Source organism: Cupressus sempervirens, chromosome 5, assembly GCF_028749045.1.
Source record: "Cupressus sempervirens isolate cs-2001-9-10 chromosome 5, ASM2874904v1, whole genome shotgun sequence".
In the NCBI taxonomy this organism is placed as follows: domain Eukaryota; kingdom Viridiplantae; phylum Streptophyta; class Pinopsida; order Cupressales; family Cupressaceae; genus Cupressus; species Cupressus sempervirens.
In genome coordinates this window covers 61,754,491-61,773,188 of record NC_143122.1, presented here as the reverse complement: position 1 = coordinate 61,773,188, position 18,698 = coordinate 61,754,491, and positions in this window count along the sequence as shown.

Sequence of the window (18,698 nt, the reverse complement as noted above, 5' to 3'; positions counted from 1 at the left end):
AGAAAGCTTATGGAGGGCTTAGATTGAATGAGAGGAGAGCACATGGATTGTGCTTCCTTATAGCTAATCAGAGAGTGACACATGTCACAGGGTGAGAGGATGGAGGAAAGGGCAAGGATGAGTCAACAAAGGAGGCTCAAGGGATAATATCTTCATAAAGATCCTTTATAAGTGCTTTGTAAGAGCATTGAAGGAGAGTGTAAGAGATATTTGAGGGTAATTTATGTTGGAGGGTGAGGAATTTTGACTTGGGTTGGATTAGGAATGTTTTAAGCTTGCTTAGGATTGTGTAAATGATTAGAGGATGGATTAGGATGGTTTAGGATTAGCTTAGGGATAGACAAGTGGATGACAATAAATGAGGGTGGGTGAAGGAGGAGATATTTGTTAACTTTGGCTTGGGTTAGCAAGTCTTAACCCATGTTCAGGGAATGTGACAAGGTTAGGAGGGGATTAGGATTAGGATTAAAGATAAGGATTGACATCTTCTAGAAGAGTCTAGGCTTTGGATGAGGATGAAGACTTTCTAGAAGAGTCTAGAACTTCCTAGGATGAGGATAAAAAAGGTTTTTAGAAAATAAATAAAGTTTTATTTATTTCAAGGGTTTTGGTTGAGGAGATATTTATTAAAACATTTTTTATAAATATGAGGATTAATATTTAATCTTAATTAAATATTTTAAGTTGGGATTAGGGGTAGGAAATCATGGGATTAGCCTTTAATCAAAATTTAAGAAGGGTTAGAAGATTTTGGAAGAGGTTAGTGGTCTTAAGGAAATTGGCCAAGTTTTGGACAAAAAATTAATTATTTATTTATTTTAGAATTTTTGGTCAATTTATTAATTAAATAATTAATAAATAAAGAAATAATGTTTAAATAAGATTTAAACATTTTTGGGAGGGATTCCTTAATTAAATATTTTTAATTAAGATAAAGGGATTTAATGGCATAAAAAAATAATTAAATAATTAATTAATAAATGATGATGTCATCAGAGACTTTTTCAAAAAATAAAAATACTTTATTTTCTAAAGGATTTTAGGTGTCTACATTTTGCCCCTCTTTGACATAGTGTTGAAACAACACTATTTCAAAGAAGTTTAGATATAAATGACATGGAGATGACTTTATGGAGCCACACAGTCGCCCCAGTCTTGGGTAGAAAAGAGAGAATGGACTGCACCATGCCCCCTCAAGAAGGTGGTTGGGAGAGAAAACGAGGCTTGACAGTTTCTTAAAAAATACAAGAATTCAAGATGAGCAAGGAGACTCAGATTGACAAAGAGAAGGGGTTGAATTAGCTCAAACTCTCACTATGGGAGAATGATAAAGGGAGAATCAGAGGTACAAGAGGAAGCAAGCTTAAGATTTTAGGGAAGGTAGAGGATGAAGGAGTGGAGCGCTATAAAAATGATTCCAGGATAGGGAGAAGGATGAGGGGATTATAAAGCTGATGCAATAGGATTTCAAAGAGTCAGACTGGCAGAAGATGGGTTTTGGAGATCCATAGGACTAGGATTGTGGATCTTGAAAGATGAGGCTTAGCGGATTGATTGGATTGGTGGATCCCTAAGACTAGGATTGTGGATCCCTAAAGCTAAAAGTGAAGATTGATTCAAAGAAATACTGATGCATAAGCTAGGGTAGGAGAGATAGATGCTAGATATAAATGGAGGATAATGGAGATAATGGGAATCCATTGAAGCTTTTTGAGAAGGGGGATATGTCAAAGAGAAGTACTACCATGTAGTTGAGCACTAGATTTGCTATAGGACTATTGGTTAATTGCTAAGGTCACCAAGAACATCAAGGCCATGTCACCAAAAGTCTAGAGGATTGACGAAATGACTCGAAACAAACACACAAGGATTGCCCCAGCATCACACATGAAACTCGAAGGAAATAGTGTGGAACTGACACTAGGTAACCCACAAGAAAAAAAGAAACAAACAAAAGACTTGATCAAAACTGTACACTCAGAGTGCCCCATTCGCAGCATACCATGATATGGAAGATCATGGCAACCTTGAGGAGGGGAACAAAAGATTTCTTAGAAAAGATACTTCAAGACCCAAAGGGAAGATTCCAAATCAAAAGAAATCAAAAATCCAAAAGAGAACTATTTGCCAATGAGATGGGTAGGACGAGGTACTAACGGACCAAGATCAGACATAAGGAAAGCTATATCCTACAAGGATCTATTAGAGAGCACCTAAGCTGATGGATCTAGATGAGTGATGTGTCTGGCAAGATAAACTAAGAAGGATAACACTTTGGTGATAGGAGATCTAGCTAAAGGATGCATTGGAATAGCTAACCAAGGGTTGTGCGATGTGTGCAAGATGTTGATCAAGGATGAACTAACACAAAAGCTGGATAGATACAATGGCACTAAGCTAAAGAGGATGTACAAGCTGACAGACCAAGATATGTTACAAATGTACAAGGTTGTTCATGTTTGGGTTTTGTGAGATGGAAATCTTTTAGAGTGTGTTGGATGGATAGTTGGATAATTTGATGGTTTTGTGAAAAGCTTAAGGAAAATGGGATTCTTTATGTGCGTGTGATAGGATACAAACTAGGATACAAGATTATTTACAAGCTGGAATATGGTACAAGTTTTGGACAAGATTTGGATATACAAGCTATGATACAAGGGACAATACAAGATTTACAAGGTATGATACAAGCTTTGGTACAAGATTTACAAGCTATATAAGAGGTATTTACAGCATCATTAGATGTTGGATATTTGGTTGGAACACCAAGGGAACAAGCAGGTGTTTTATGGGATGGTGAGTGGATGGATGAGGGATAGGATAATGATAGATAATGGATTAGTCTTAGTATACAAGGTGCCTGAATTACCAGGTTTTCACCAAGGTACCTATCCAAGGCACTTGAATTGCCAAGTTTTCACCATTGGATGTTTATTTCTTTTTACTATTTTTATATTTTTCAAAAGCTGGGTATACCAAGGATCTTCAAGCATAGAACTTCTTGAGATGAATGATGTTAGTAGGATCATTCAAAAGTTCTCCTTCTGGTGTAGATAGCTGATAGGCTCCGAAGCTGAAGGAAGTAGTGACAACATAAGGGCCAAGCCATGTAGGTTCAAACTTACCTTTCTTTTCTCGATCTGCTTGGACTTTCATGTTTTCTTTGAGGACCATGTTGCCCAGCTGAAAGTGATGTGGAAGCACCTTCTTATTCAAGTTTCTTTTGAGACAAGTTTGATAGACTGTGAAGTGATCATAGGCATGTTTCCGCTTCTCCTCTAGGAGATCTATCTGGGTGAGCTAAGCTACTCTGTATTCTTCATCTAATATTTACCCTTACAAAGATATGTGTAAGGAGGGAAGTTCAACCTCTATAGGTAGTACCACTTTGGCACCATAGACTAGGGAGTATGGATTTGTTCCTATGGATGTACAAAAGGAGGTTCGATAGGCCCATAGGGCTGGATTTATTTGTAGGTGCTAATCGCGGCTGGAATCATTGACAACTTTCTTTAGGATTTTGAGGAGGGTTTTGTTAGTTGCCTTTGATTGGCCATTACCTTGAGGGAAATATGGGTTAGAAAAGTGGTGATGGATGTGGAGGGAAGTGCATAGTTCTTCCATGTTGAGATTTTCAAAGTTACCTCCATGGTCGGTAAAGATGGTGGATGGGATGTCGAAGTGGCAAACAATGTGGTACAAGATGAACTTGGAGACCTGAACTCCTATAGCTGAGACTAGGGAGACTGCTTCCAGCCATTTAGTGAAATAGTCTGTAGCTGTTATTATCCATTTATGTCCATTAGATGAGAGAGGTGTGATAGTTCCAACTAGATCAAGGCCCCAACATGCAAAGGGCCAAGGTGGTGCAATAGGCTGCAGATCTTGTGCTAGAGAGTGCACAAGATTGGCGTACTATTGACATGGGAGAAATTTTTTGACAAAGTCACAGGAGTCTTCTTCGATGTTAGGCCAATAGTAGCCTGCTTTAAGGATTTGTCATGCTAAGACAATACCACTCATGTGGGCACCACAAAGTCCGAAGTGTACTTCTTTTAATGCCATCGCAGCCTCATTTTGGTCTAAACACCTAGAGAGAGTATCATGATAACCCCGACGATATAGGGTATTGGCTATGATGACATAGCGGAATAATTTTTGGATGATGTTTTGGCATTGGGTTCGTGTGATGTGAGGGGATATGATACCATCTTTAAGGTAAGCATGGATTTCATGGTACCAAGGGGATTGAGGACCAATCAAGATGCAAACACGATTTGAATCGTCATTCACATAGGCAAGTGTGAGGAGCTGTTCGACTAAATACTCATACTGTGTAGCCACTTGGGGAATTTCCAAGAGTGAGCCAATAGTAGCCATAGTGTCCACTGCTTTGTTCTACATTCGAGGCACTTGTGTAAACTGAAGCTTTGTAAAATGTTGGGTTAGTTGATCAACTAGCTCTTTGTAGGGTAATAGCTTTTCATCTTTGGTTTGATATTCATTTAGGACTTTCTTGATGATAAGCTGAGAATCGCCAAAGATTATTAACTCAATAATGTTCCATTCTGTGGCAATCTTTAATCTTGCTATGAGAGCCTCATATTCAGCTATATTGTTGGTGCTAGGGAATTCTAGCTTAAAGGCTTTTGGAATGAAATCTCCTTGAGGTGTGACCAAAAATATTCCTGCCCTTGACCCATGAGATGTGTATGAGCCATCAAAATAAAGTTTCCATGGGTTTGTTCTTCAATTAGATAGATATGCTCATCTAGAAATTCTGTGATCAAAGGATATGCATCTACTAGGGGTGCATCAGCTAGGTGATCTGCTATAGCTTGTCCTTTGATTGCCTTTCTATCAACATACTGAATATAAAACTCACTTAGTAGCATGACCCATTTCACTAAGTGACCCATGAGCACTATTCTTGAGAACATATACTTGAGAGGGTCGATCTTGGAGACTAGTTGGATGGTATGACTCAGCATGTAGTGGCAAAGCTTTTAGGTTGAGAAGACAACTGCCAAACAAGCTTTTTCCATAGGAGTGTAATTGAGTTCATAACCAACTAGGGTTCTATTGATATAGTAGATGGCTCTTTATCTTTCGTAGTCATCATGTTGTGCTAGAAGTGCCCCTAGAGCAATAGGCATTGCTAATATGTAGAAGATGAAGGGATGACCAGGAACCGGTGGAACCAAGATAGGGGGATTGGCGAGATACTACTTGAGCTAATCAAAGTTGCGTTGACATAAAGAATCCCACTTGAAGTTATCATCTTTCTTTAGTAGATGTGAAAATGGCATACACTTATCTACAAGCTAGGAGATGAAGCGTCGGATGGATTGAAGCTTTCCCTGAAGAGTACAAAGCTGTCATAGTGTCTAAGGAGGAGGCATGTCTAAGATAGCCTTGACCTTCTTGGGGTCAATCTCTATACCTCATTTAGAAACTATAAAGCTTAGAAGCTTGCCAAGTGTGATCCAAAAGACACATTTCTTGGGATTCAGCATGAGATGATATTTGGCTAACCTATCAAAGACTTTCTCTAGGTCAGCAAGATGATCCATGAAGGTGTGAGATTTAACCAAGATATCATCCACATAATCTTCCAAAATGCTATGGATAAGATCATGGAAAATGGTTAACATAGCTCTTTGATAGGTAGCCCACCATTCTTTAGGCCAAAAGGCATCATGTTGTAGCAAAAGTTTCCCCAAGGGGTAGTGAATACTGTCTTATGCTGATCCTCTTCTGCAATCTTGATTTGATTATACCCAAAAAATTCATCCATGAGAGACAAAATTTCAAGTCTAGTTATAAGGTCTACAATCATATCTATGTTGGGTAAGGGAAAATCATCTTTTAGACAAGCTTTGTTAAGATCTCTAAAATTAGTGCAGATTCTGATGTCACTAGAAGGCTTAGTGATGGGGACCATGTTGGAGATCCACTCTGAGTAGTCGATAGGTCGAATAATGTTAGCAACTAACATTCTTTCTAATTCAGCTTTGACTAGTAATGCCACCTTGGGGTGCATTTTTCTAAGCTTTTGTCTGACGGGCTTGATCTTTGGATCAACTACAAGATGATGAACTACAAACTTTGGATCAAGTCCTGGCATGTGCTAATATGACCATGCAAATTGGCCAATGTTCTCTCTTAAAACCTCAAAGAGGAGGTCAGCTTGGTCTTGCGATAGGGATGCAGCAATGTGAACAAGTCTAGGGATCTCTAAAGAACCGATGTTGACTTCTCTAGTATCCTCAATTAGAATAGAAGACACCTTTGGTCTATTATCTTGAGGAGGCAATGCTAAATCCTCATGTTCTGCTTGTGACTCTGGATTTTCTTGCTAAGGGGCTCTCTTCACTGTCTTAGCTAGTCTTGGATTCACCTTAGTTCCAATTTTGGGTGTATTGGAACTAGTTTGGGGATTTTCTCCAAAATACCCCTTGGGATCTAGCTTATAGATATAAGAAAAATCTGACTTTATTTTCTTGTGAGGATTTTTGGCTCCCATGAATCTTAGAAGCACTTCCTCTGATGTGAACTCATCAATGTGTATGATGCTTGGTTGGTCCAAATCTATGAGTTTAGGGTGAGTGAGTGGTATGTCAATGAAATAGATGGATAGTTCTTGGAGAATAAAGTCTCCTAAGGAGATTTGGTCCGGGATATCATTGTAGGCTCTCTTTTCAACTTCCTCCAAAATGTCTCACAATGGATGTTCAAAAAAGCATGACTGTCTGTATTGGTGCCCCCAGTTGTGGGTATGCCAAAGCCTAGACCTAACTTCTTTTCTTGTTTGTGTGCTTTGATGGGACACTGCATGCCTCTTTCCTCTGGTCCTAGACTACCACCTTAATAGTTCCATTTTTCAATAATGAGCTTATGTGCTTGGGGATGCTTCTGGCTAAAGTGATCAAGGCATGCTTGATTTCTTGGAGGTGCATCCTTATGTAACCAATTGTTGATATCCAGAGTGAGCTCCTCATGAAGAGGGATTCTCAAGGATACAGAGGTTGTTGGGCCAAGCTGTGTGTATCAAGGAGGTGGATTCTCCTTGGCTCTATGATATGTGGGCCATCCATGGGTGCATGGATCAATTGGCAATGCACCAACTACAAATGCATCAGACAGGCTATACTCTCCACAACCTTTGTTGTTGATCTTTAGGGTAGATAGGGTGGAGGCGAGGATGGTTTTTGGGTCATTATAGGTGTTGGCTGAATTGGTGATGTATTGGCTAATTTTGATGCCAGGGCAATGGTTTGTATAAGAGGCTTCAACTACATTGCAATAAACAAAGGGTTCTAGATCGGCATGGATGGTCACTTCAGTGCCTTGATGCAGAAATTTGAGGAACTAATGATATGTGGATGGAACAACCTTCATGGCATGGATCCATGGGCATCTAAGGAGGATGTTAAATGGTAGGTTTAGATCAACAACATGGAAAACTGTCTCTTGGATGACCGACCCAACCTTGATGGGTAGCAAAATTGTGCCCTTTGTGGTTCTCTCCAAGTTGTCATAAGCTTTGATGGTGATAACCTCACTGATGATATCTGCCTTAGTATACTCAGCTTGTTTTATAAATTTTAGGGTACAAATATTCAAGGCTGATCCATTATCTATCATTACTCTTTTTACAACAAAATTGGCTACCATAATGGCTATGTAGAGCAGAAGGGTGTGATTTGGCTTGACCACGAGTATGTTGATGAGTTTGAATGATAGGGCACATGAGGATGAAAGGTGTCCAAAAAGATTACAAAAATTAGTCGCATTGATATCTGAAGGAACACGAGATTCTATGAGAGCACTATCAAGAATGTCTTTATACAGAGGACTGGTGCAAAGCAGGTCAAGGATGGAGATCTGAGCTAGCATGTTCTTGAGATGTTCCAAGATGTTGTATTGGCTTTTGGATGGAGCTAATGATACTGCTAGGGTTGATAGTACTAATGGGACTGATGGGGCTGCGATGTTCAATCATGCTCTTCTAGTGGTGACTGCACACTCATTATTTGGGCCTTAGATATTGATAACATTGACAAAAGGCTCTTTCTCAGATATACAACCTATGAGGCTACCATAGTCTATGTAGGATGAAGTGTGGTCATTGTTCTTCCCATGCTATTGGTTTGGCTGGCGGTTGTTGGTGTTGTTCTTGTTGGTTTGGATGGGTGCTTTTCCAAGATTTTGGTTGTTGTGAGGAGGAAAAGCATTTTGATAGATCTACACATAAGTTGTGATTTCTTTCTGATCAATGAGGTCCTACACATAATCTTTCAGCTTCATGCATCTAAGGGTGGTGTGCCCTTTTACCCTATGAAACTTGCAATACTCATTGTCTCTATACCATGCAACTTTGGATTGGCCTGGGTCGATTTGTTGGGTAGGAGGAAATTTGATGAGGTTTTTCTTGACTAATTTCTCAAAAACAACATCCAATAGCTCACCAAGGGGTGTATAGTTTTGAGGTGTAGGTTGGAACTTGGGCTTTGGTCTTGCAACTACATTGATGGCATTATCTTGATTATTAGAGCCTTGAAAGTTGGGCTTTGGATTGTGGCTTTGAAAGCTTTGCTGATTCTACTATTGGTTGTTGATAGCTTGTTGATTGTTTGGTTGATAAGGTGGGTTGGACTGATTTTGGGAAGGACCAACAAAATTCACATGTCTAGTGTCAGTGACCCCATCTATTGCAACATGCTTGTTTTTGTTCCAGTACCTAGACTTGTCATTTGAATGTGTTTGATTTTGGTTGGTTTCCTTGTAAATCTTGACCACACCATCTTTAATGAGTCCTTGCTCAAGGATCATTCTTTTTTCTTTGATATCTTTGTAGGTCTGCAAATAGTTCATGGTCATGTGGTGAGCTAAGCTGGGATGGGCATTATCAATAAACATTTTCACCATATGGCACTCTGACAGGGTGCAAGATATGCGGGTGGTAAGGGTTTGCCATCTTTGCAAATATTCACCAAGACTTTCTCCAACTTTTTGCTTGGTGTGGACAAGATCAACCATTGATAATTTTTTCTCAACAAGATGAGCATATTGGGCTACAAATGCCTTAGACAATAAAGAAAAGTTTTTGATTGTGCCATATGGGATTCTATAAAACCATTCAAGAGTTGGTCCGCCCAAAATTTTGGTGAAGAGGCACAAAAGGAAGACATCACTCTATGCCACTTCTTGGCAATGCATGCAAAATTATTTGATATGTGTGATAGGGTCTCCTTTTCCTCTAAATTTGTCAAACTTGGGTATCTCAAAGTGTTTGGGAAATGGTGTCATAGTAATGGCTCTGTCAAATGGGTAAGGACACACATTCTCAAACTTGAAGGTTGTTGGGTCATTTCCCTCCTAGATGTTCTTCAAAGCTGTCTTCATGGCTTCCCATTCTGAATTAATGGGCGATGGCTGTGGTGCCTCCACTATAGGAGCACTCTGAGGGAGATATGCACTGAATGGTGCAATTGAATATGGATGGCTTTGAGGTATGGGCTAGTAGGGATTGTACATGGCTTGGGAAATTAAATGGTGGATGATGGGTTGCTGAGGTGGAGGTGGCACATATTGCTACATGTGTTGTGAGGCTTGCTATTGATATTGGATTTGAGGTTGGGATCGAGGAACATAAGCTAGCTATGGGATAAATGGATTGCTTTGTGGAGGTAAGGTATAAGATGGTTGTGAAGCTTGGGGAAAGGATCCGAGAGCTTGTGAAACTTGACTTTGGATTTGAGGAGTTTGACCAATATATGTGGGTTGTGCCCCCATTTGGGAAGGTATCTGCATGGTAAAAGAGGCCAAGTAATTGGTGGTTCGTGGTGGTGGATTTCCTCCTAGAAGTGGCATAGAAAAATAGTTAGTAATAGGAGGTAATGGATTAGTTGGTGGTGGAGGTGGTGGGAATTGAAAGCATGAAAATGGAACTGATGGGGTTTGATAGCTTGGTGGCTAGATTTGAAAGCTTGGTAGAGTGGTGGCAGGAGCTTGGGTCACTTGAGAGCTTGGAAAAACATTGGTAGTAGCTTGTGGGATTTGATAGCTTTGTGGAGTGAGGGCAGTAGCTTGTGGATTTGTGGCTAATGGAACTGAGCTCTGAGGACCTAGTGGAAATGATGGAATTGTGCTCTGAGCTATAGTAAACAAGATGGAGGTGATGAAAGGTTGATTACTTGGTCCCATGGGTGGCATCCCAGTTGTATATTGTTGAGGTTGGCCAAAGATGCTAGCACTGATTTGGAAGATGGGTGGATTTGGAAGGCTGGGTTGGAGAGCAGAAATAACAATAGTGAAGGGAGTGAATGATGAGGTGTTTTGGGTGAAGGGGGTTTGAGATGGAGTGGTATGGACCAATGGTGGAGTGGTGGTAGCTAGATTGGCTTGCGGAATGGAGATTTCAACTTGAGTGGAGGCTAGTATGTTTGGGTCTGTTGGATCATATGAGGTGGGTTGAGGCTCTTCTTTTGGTATATACAAAGGATGATTTGGATCATAAGAGCCTATGGGTGGTGGAAACTACCCAAACAGAGGGTGAGAAGGATCTAATAAGGGAGGAGGTCTTCCAAAATCAAAGGCTCCTATGTTGTCCCTCTAAAATTTTGCCATTATTGTTTCTTTGTTCTTGTCTATAATGGTGTTCACCAATACTGCATTTCCTGGTTGGTTCATGAAAGCTTCAATGTCAATAGGTGATGGTATAGCATTCTATGGGCTGAAGGATGGTTGAGTTCTCAAGGGGAGCGATGATGTTTGATCCAAATGATAGGGCTCCATTGTTTCCTTCTTCTTCTTGGCTAAGCGAGTGACGGGTGGCATGAAAATGTTCCTAGGGATGAGGTGCAACAATGTTGATGGATGCAAAGGGGGGAGGATTTTCTATTCAAATTATTTTCTAGGCTGAGGCAAAGCTATATGAAAAACCTAAGGAAGAATGGGTTGGGGATTCTAACTTCAAAATTATGTTGCCAAAGGATGAAAGGTCTACTTTCCTATGTGCAAGATTGGTGGTGATTGTGTCAACTTAAGGATAGACTAATGATCCTTTAGGAAAAACATGAGATTGACCACTTGTGGATCTCAACCTTTAGCTCAAGGTCATGAGGGATGACAAGTGACAAGGCTAGATTACCCTAAATAAATCTTTGTCAGAGGGATAACCTTGGTGAGACTAGTGGATTTGCAAGATGATAGGAAAAGCAAGTTTTGGCAATGTGACAACAATTTTGAAGGCTTGGATGTGAAATTTTTGATTGTTGGCTAGATGGTTTGGTTCTAAGGCAAGGAACTAGATGAGATGGATGAGCTAAAATGCTTAAAGGGATAACCTAGAATGGCTGGCTTTCCTACAAAGATGACTCTAAAGTGAAACTTATGCAAGAAGATGTGGAGAAACAAGGGGCCTAATCATAGAAATCATGCCTATTTGGTAAGACATAAGCAGGGTTAACTCCTGAATGTTTGCTAAATCTGATAGTGCGATCTAACCAAGCATCTTGAAGGGCTTCGTTGGTAGCTTTGTCTTCTACTTTGTGGAGTTTGGTAATTCAAGGGCTTGGTGTTACTTCCTTTCTCTTGGCTGAAATTTCTTGGTATACTTGAGATGGCTTGAGTTTGGCTTTGTGAAACTTCTGTTTGGGTTTTGGTTGTTCTGACATAAATTTTTGAATTTGTTTGGCTTTGAGAGATCATGGTTGTTTTGCTTCAACTTTGTTCAACTTCTGAAATAGGCAGTGACTACACTAAGTGTTCCCTAAGCTAGGATTGACCGAGTTTGGCAAACATTCATTCAACAAGTAAAAGATCAAGCAATAGATAGGAACAACCAGATAGAAGTTTTGATTCTTAGAAGATAGTAACTACGTCGTGGAGTGTGTATATTCTACAAATGTTTTGATCAGTCGCTTTAAACACATTAACATCCTAGATGGTTGTCTACAAGACTGACAGTTGGTTTAGCTAGGGAGTCCTCGATATACCCAAAGTATGTGAGGTCCAAATCCGTAGATCAAACCAAAACAATTTCACACAACTCAGAGGAGTAGTAACCCACTTCTCCTCTTTCACTTCTCAAGGGTATAAAGTTCCTTGAGTCTTAACTCAAGTGATAGAATTTTGATCCCAAGAGAGGTGTCTTTGGATTCACCTCCCAATCTTTATACTCTGTCAAAATGTTGGAGTTGAGGTCATCCCAAGGGGTGATGAAATTCCCAAGCAGGCCTCCTAAAAGCTAAGACAAGATTTTGGATCCTAATCTTATGCACCCAAGATGGCCTCGAAAGAAGACAAGGGGAGAGAAGACATGGATGATCTTGGGCTAAAAGATAGAGTTCTTTTCCAACTAACGCTTTAAGTTTTTTTGATCTAGACCTTTTGAAAACACACATGATTTAAGATGCAAAAGTTTAATTCCAATTTGAAATGTGCCAACAAAAGAGAAGTGATCAAAGAATGAATACACCAAGAAGATTTAGGGTCAACAAAAAGTAAACTCGCATGCCCGGAGGCCCTCCATGTCAAGTATCGATTGATTTTCTTTAAGGCATTCAAGATTGAGTGTGAGTTTTTTTTAAGTCCAAAAAAAAGATGTGTATAAAGCTCGATTTCAAGGGTGCACCTGGAGGCCCTCCACGTCAAGATTTGTTCAATTTTTATGCCCAAACGAAGTGTTGGTGAGACTAATGTGCATTCAAGAAATTTTCTATCTTAGAAAAACCAATAAAAACTCAAGTGAGTGGAATTTGATTTTTGTGGAGCACCTAACACCTTCTTACGTAGACTCATCCCCATATATGGTGTTGATATTGCAACCAATGGTTAGAATGATGGGTGATTAAAGAGGGTGAGTCCAACAACAAATTCACTCAAACTGTCTTTATTTGTTTTTATAACTTAGAAAGTTTCTAAAATGTGGATTCTTTTTATGCCCCAAAAGATGATTATTTGATCTATGGCATTCAAGATTGGATTTTTTGTTTTAATCATGCACTCATAAAATAAAAAAAACTTGATTTTAATCCATGGCACTCAAGAGTGATTTTAGCAACATGCATTCAAAGAAAATGATTAAACATTCAAGTTTTTTTCCTTTGAGCATTCAAGATTGAGATTTTGTGTGTTGTTTTAAGAACTTTGAAGTGCTTTTTTTTAACCTTAGATCATTCAAGATTGTTTTGGACTCAAAAGTGAAAATGACTCTTTGGATTTTGGTTTTCATTCAAAATTTTGTTTTCTAGTTTGCATGTTTTAAGCTTTAAAAAAATGATATTCTTAGATTTTTTTTATGCATGAAAAACCTAGGAAACATTCAAGATTTTGCAACAAGACATTTGTTTGGAACAAATAACAAAGCTTTTAGGACAAATTTGGCAACCATTTAGGACTCTTAGTTTTCATGAGATTTTTAAAAGAACTTAAAAATATTTGCAAATGAGGTTCATTTTATCCTTGATTGATGCTTTGAGTTTGATTTTAGATTTTAGTGTGCACTTAGTGTTAATTTTGAACCTTTTGAAATAGAAACTTGAAGTTCTTTTTAAATTCCCAAAAATGAAGTGTTCCTAACTTTGCATGAATGCATCTAAAACCTTGATGTTGCAAGGATGCAAATTATTGGATTGGTTTAGTTTCACTTGTTAAATTTTTTTTTTTTTTTTTTTTTACAAATTTTTAATTTTTAATGGATTTAAGTATGATTTGGGGCTTCATTTTAAGCACTTAAAAAAATTGTGTATGATTTTGCTTCCTTTAAAAAAAAAAGGGCCAAGATCCCTCAAGAAGAAGAAGAAGAAGTAGATGGAATAGAAGAATAATATAGACAAGAAGAGGAAGAATAATTCCAAGTGCTCCATCCACCTATAAGCTTGACAAATCTGCAAACACTATGAGATAGAATATGAGTTTCTTTGTCTTCTTCATACTCATGTGGACCTGCAAAACAAATTTATACAATCCTCCCAATCACAAAAATAAACAAAATTAGCCAAAATTAGCAAATGACATACAAAACTTGACTAAAAAAGCTAATGAAGATGACCCATGTAGGGTCCCACTGGGCGTGAGAAAATGTATATGCTACTTTGGTATGTTAGAAACACTAAATTAAAACAATCAAAAGCATTTGCATTCTAATTTAACATAACTTCATGAGAGACAAAGTGAAGTCCTCAAATGAGAATATGAGCCATGGATAGGCTCTCTCAATGAGGATGATCACTTAATGTAGAGGTGTGTCTAATAGCTAAGATGGCTTGATTATGTATGTATTCTCAAATGCTCAAATGGGCTTCAATGGAGGATTTTTGATAGATTTTGGTGAATGGATTTGATGTAAAAATGGCTTCTCAAAATGGAATTATGGCTTTACTTTCTAGATTGTGTTGTTTTTGCAAAGGGGAAGGATCCAATTTATAGGCAAGAGGCTTGAGGGATGGAGGGCTAAGATGGAAAGAAAGGAGAAAGCTTATGGAGGGCTCAGATTGAATGAGAGGAGAACACATGAATTGTGCTTTCTTACAGCCAATCAAGGAGTGACACATATCACAGGGTGATAAGATGGATGAAAGGGCAAGTATGGGTCAACAAAGGAGGCTCAAGTGATAATATCTTCATAAATACCCTTCATAAGTGCTTTGTAAGAGCATTGAAGGAGAGTGTAAGAGATATTTGAGGATCATTTATGTTGGAGGGTGAGGAATTTTGACTTGGGTTGGATTAAGAAGGTTTTAAGCTTGCTTAGGATTGTGCAAATGATTAGAGGATAGATTAGGATGGTTTAGGATTAGCTTAGGGATAGACAAGTGGATGGCAATAAATGAGGGTGGGTGAAGGAGGAGATATTTGTTAACTTTGGCTTGGGTTAGCAAGTCTTAACCCATGTTTAGGAAATGTGACAAGGTTAGGAGGGGATTAGGATTAGGATTAAAGATAAGGATTGACATCTTCTAGAAAAGTCTAGGCTTTGGATGAGGATGAAGACTTTCTAAAAGAGTCTAGAACTTCCTAGGATGAGGATAAAAAAGGTTTTTAGAAAATAAATAAAGTTTTATTTATTTCAAGGGTTTTGGTTGAGAAGATATTTATTAAAACAATTTTAATAAACATGAGGATTAATATTTAATCTTAACTAAATATTTTGAGTTGGGATTAGGGGTAGGAAATGATGAGATTATCCTTTAATAAAAATTTAAGAAGGATTAGAAAATTTTGGAAGAGGTTAGTGGTCTTAAAGAAATTGGCCAAGTTTTGGGCCAAAAAAAAATTATTTATTTATTTTGGGATTTTTGGTCAATTTATTAATTAAATAATTAATAAAGAAAGAAATAATGTTGAAATAAGATTTAAACATTTTTGAGAGGGATTCCTTAATTAAATATTTTTAATTAAGATAAAGGGATTTAATGGCATAAAAAATTAATTAATTAATTAATTAATTAATGATGATGTCATCAGGGACTTTTTCATAAAATAAAAATACTTTATTTTCTAAAGGATTTTATGTGTCTACATGTTAATCTTAGATTTGTTTTTGACAAGTGAGTGTCTATACACTTAAGTCATTTACTTAATTCATGCTGAACAAGTAACATATGTCAAGCACAACATATAAGTTAGACCATGTTGAGTAAATAGTGAGTGACGAGTCACTCATGTGCTGGGTCACTCATGTGCTAAGAAAATAACATGTTTCAAGTGATTTAGGAGCCAAGAAAGTAGTGCATGCCAAGTAATTCAAATTTTGAGTGACAACATTGAAGTCATAGTTAGTGCCAAGCACCAGGGACTTCGAATGCTAAGCAACATAGTTTTGTCATCATTGTTTGTAGTGGCACAAACTACAATGTAAATCATTTTTGGGCCAACTTGAGGATTGAATTACAATATTTTTGTAATGAGGACAAATCATAAGTAGGAATCTCTATGTATTAGATGCATCCAATTAGGTAAAGGGAAGGTTTAAGTGGCAATATGGATGAATCTCCATCGTTGATTCATACCTAACCCTAAGTCACCTAGGTCTTCTTAAGGAGGACAAACCCTAAACTTCTTATGAATGGAAAGGGAATTAATGAATGATCGAGGAGATTTTTTTGCATGTGTAAACTAGGACATTCATGGTGACCAAGTAATTATGATCTGAATTGCATTGCAAAATTTGTTTAAGGAGATCAGAGGAAGGAAACAATGAATAATAGAGAGACGTCTTATCAAGAAGGATCAAGTACACAACAATATAGAGGTGATCTATCATCAAGCAACAAAGTGCTAATTGTAGGATAATTTCTAAGACATTTTAATAGGTGAATTAGTTAGATCTCTTAAGAGAGTAGTCCTAATAGGCTGTATTGAAATCCTCTAACAAGGTGCTTACTTCATTGTGATTTAGAGTCCTTTAACTAGGCACACTTCTAAAAGATTGATGAAATCTTCTAATAGGGTAAGACCTAATAGTCTTTGTAAACCTTTAATAGGGTAGACCTCTCATAGCATAGATCATGTTTCATGATCAAACATTGTAACCTTCATTGGATACACTTTATTACTATAGTAATAAAATTTTGTGGGTGTCATCCCCATCCTAGTTTTACCTTCTCATTGGAGGGCTTTTGGGTAATCATATTTTGTGTCATGTATGTGTGAATTCTTTCTTGTTTACATGCTTTAGATTTATATGGTTTACATGGTATTATAGTTTACTTATTGAATATGTGAGATGGATGCGGGATGAATAATTTATGGGTTAAAGTTTAAAGCACTGATTCACCCTCCCTCTCACACTTTACCTTTCCTATTGTAATTCCAACAATCATATAAGATTTTATAGATTTATTAGGTCCACTTGGTTAAGATAATTTTTTGCTACAATGGTAAGATAGTAGCAGTCAAATGATCTATAGGATTTAGCACTACCTTTCTTGTTTAGATATCTATTCTACTATATCTTCTTCCTCTTCTAATATCTATTTGGCTAATTCACTTCTTCATATTTTCACTTTTCTCTAACTTTTCTCGATCATCCTTCTAGTTTTCTTAGTTTACCTTTATTCTTTCCTTCTCTTTGCTTTATACAAATCTCCAAATCAATAATGTTGATAAACAACCAAAAATTTGTTCCAACATATCCTTAAATAGTAAACTCTCTACTTCCATATTCTTCTAGATTTTACCACTTAATCACATCTATTGATCTCATATTCAATTTATTTTATCACCTAAAAAATAAAACTTTAATTGAACTTTTCTCTCATCCTTATCCCTCTTAAATTTCCATAATTATATCTTTATTGTATTTTTCTAGTCATAGATCTTGTAACAAACTTTGACTTTAGCCTTTGAGCTTATCAAACATTCTTTATTTTCACCATGGCTTATCCTCAAATTCTATCTTTCTTAACATGTTTTGTCATCTCATACTTGGTGAACATTAGATTTTACTTAGGCAATACATCACTCAATTAATATATGAATTACTTAGTTAACACTAAACTTCAACTTGTCTTTTCTAAACACTCGGTTAATACTATACTCATTTCACCTTGTCACTCAATGTAGCTTGTAAAGCTCAGTGAATACATAGACTTTATTATTACATGATTACATGATTGTAAAAAAATTAAACCAATGTTATATTAAATCATTTCCCTACTCATTCAAGTCCTCATTGAATACCATAATTATCCACTTCTTCATCATCATACTTTTTTCAATTCCTCTTCATCAATCAAATAATATGGCACTTTGATAAATTAGTATGATGTCTATCCAACTAAGACTTTGAAATCAATGACAAAATAAAAACTAATATGCCTCTTTCACATATATTCATAGAATTCTCAATTATATCATCAATTGGGGCTAGCAATCTCCCCCTTTGGGATTAATGGTAACACATAAATATATGATTTTACATTTCAAACATTACATAAGATAATCAAATGTATGTATTGTGAACAATGCAAATTTTTAGTTCTTTGAATTCATTTAGGTTCTCTATAATATAATTCATCATGTGATGTACTCGATCTGTATCTTGAGCATTATCAAGCTTCAAAATTTCTTCCCCTTAGGATATGTCTCTTTTTGTCCAATAGTATCTTCATTCTTCTGTATCAACTTCTTGATTTTTTCCTTAACTCTCTCTAGTTATAATTTCTTATAATATATCACTCGCTTACTCATTCTCTCCCCCTTTGAAAAAAACTCCAAACGTAACTATAAGTTCTAATGTGAAACTTAGAAAACCTTGTATTATGTGTTGTACCTTGCATGTATTGTTTACATCAGTTTCATTACAATAGTTTTTACAACTTTAGAACTACTTATAAAGTGTGAACTCTTGCTTAAACTCTGCAAAGGTATTTTTTTTCATCCATGAATTAATACAACATGCATCATCACTTAATAAGTTTTGGATAGAGGGAGGACCCCCAATTTATATCTTAGATACTCAAAAGTATCTCTAGGCAATTTCTTAGTAAACATGTCTACAATTTTCTCCTTGGGCTTCACATATTCAAGAATTACTTATTTACCTTGTACTTTCACCCTTAAGTAGTGGTATTTTATTGATATATGCTTTGTAACATGCATTACTCGATTATTTTATATATTTATTGCATTGGTATTATCACAATAAATAGTATCAGTCTCGGTTATCTCTTCTTGTATTCCTTCCA